General features: G+C 32.6%; 1 pseudogene; it reads left to right on the top strand.

The window, feature by feature from the left end:
- The first annotated feature begins 875 nt into the window (after positions 1 to 875).
- Positions 876 to 1045, top strand: LOC113899774 (annotated as a pseudogene).
- The last annotated feature ends 1068 nt before the right edge of the window (positions 1046 to 2113 follow it).

Here is a 2113-nt window from a genome sequence, read left to right as displayed (position 1 = left end):
CGGATGCCATGATCTTCGTTTTCTGAATGTTGAGCTTTAAGCCAACTTTTTCACTCTCCACTTTCACTTTCATCAAGAGGCTTTTTAGTTCCTCTTCACTTTCTGCCCTAAGGGTGGTGTCATCTGCATATCTGAGGTTATTGATATTTCTCCTGGCAATCTTGATTCCAGCTTGTGCTTCTTCCAGTCCAGCGCGTCTCATGATGTACTCTGCATATAAGTTAAATAAGCAGGGTGACAATATACAGCCTTGACGAACTCCTTTTCCTATTTTGAACCAGTCTGTTGTTCCATGTCCAGTTCTAACTGTTGCTTCCTGACCTGCATACAAATTTCTCAAGAGGCAGATCAGGTGGTCTGGTATTCCCATCTCTTTCAGAATTTTCCACAGTTTATTGTGATCCACACAGTCAAAGGCTTTGGCATAGTCAATAAAGCAGAAATAGATGTTTTTCTGGAACTCTCTTGCTTTTTCCATGATCCAGTGGATGTTGGCAATTTGATATCTGGTTCCTCTGCCTTTTCTAAAACCAGCTTGAACATCAGTAAGTATTCTCAAATGTTAAACTTATGTCCTTAGACACACAAAGCCACAGATTAAGTGAGAGAATAAAATACATTTAAAAAGGAGTGGTATTGCATCCCCTGCTACACCAATTTCTAAAATTATCTGTGTTCAATTAAAAAAAAAAAAAAAACACACCTTAAAGGTACTGAAATGCATAAGCTATAAGGTAAAATCCCATGATTGTATTATTTTAAGCACCAATACCATTTTGGTATATCATCTTTCAGGTTCAGTTTTTCTGTGTATATAACGATCTTTCTCTTATTTAATGTCATATTGGGAAAAGAGTTGCTAGATATTTATCATTATTGCTTCTCAGCCTTTTGGCTAAGATCAAGTGTAGTATCCATTCTAAGAGTAGTAAGCATATCATTATTATTGAAATAAAGTTCAAGTATGGAGTGATTACTAGATTTCTAACAGAAAACCTACATTTTATGCCTTGTTTTTAATTTAATAAGGTCTATAAGGGAAGATGTCCACATTTTCCCTACCGAAAGTATGTCCAATATACAGAATTATATGATGTGAGGTAATAATTTGTGAATTAAAATATGTAAGTCTAAGCAGCTGGCTGGTTTCAGAAATACAAGAGAGATTTTCCATTAGCCTTTTCACTTTATGAATTGTGGTTTAACATTCTTACCACACCATAAACATATGAGCTTACAAAATGTGTGTTGGCATATTACATGAAAATGCTGCCACCCTACAGAATTTTTGTAAAACTTTCTTGAGGAAGGTATTTTTGTTGGGAAAAAATTGTTTTCTTTTTTAAATGAATTGCAGTAATAAGAATGAAAACTGTTAAATATCCTTTATATACTCACAGTTTAGACCGTCCTAAATGAAATGTCATTTTTATGTAGCTCTAAATTTATATGACAGTACAAATTGAGTACTTTAAAATATAAATTTTCTGAGCCATCCCAGAAAAATCTGAACCTGAATTATATGGCTTTGCCACAGAGTTCCTAACTTGCATAACCATACTTGTTTTTCGCTATGCAAAACTATAACTTACCTTTTGCTTCTAACTTATTCAAAATTTATTATGATCTGCATGAAGCATGCAGAGAATGCCATCTTCAGACATTCAGACCATTCACTCATTTCAGCAAGTGGGATAAGCAAGGATAAATAAATAAATAGGTGTAAATGTATAGGTAATATATGCTAATATAATTTAACAGATTTAAATAAAGTTAGCATTTCATTTATTGAATGAAAGGGAACAGGCTGTAAGATTGTCTGTGGAATGTAAGAAAAATCTAATTTTACCAAGAGACAGGGAATCTTTATTTAGTCATTGCTCTAAATGTGTCAATTAATTCTTAGGAGGCAAGAACTAAGAAAAGCTCAGAACTAATTATAGCTTCACATATCTATATATTGAATAAGAAAAATCTTGACAATAAGTCTAGTGAATAGGAACTTGAAATATGAATATAATAAAAGTAGTTTGAATGTATTAAATGATTATTATAAATCAAAGTGTAAGTGCTGCTTATCTATTTAATATCAAAAATCTGTTAGGCAAAACAT

This window comes from Bos indicus x Bos taurus, chromosome 1 (genome assembly GCF_003369695.1).
Source record: "Bos indicus x Bos taurus breed Angus x Brahman F1 hybrid chromosome 1, Bos_hybrid_MaternalHap_v2.0, whole genome shotgun sequence".
Taxonomy (NCBI): Eukaryota; Metazoa; Chordata; class Mammalia; order Artiodactyla; family Bovidae; genus Bos; species Bos indicus x Bos taurus.
Note: the sequence above shows the minus strand (reverse complement) of the source record. Positions and strands in the feature narration are given on the sequence as shown.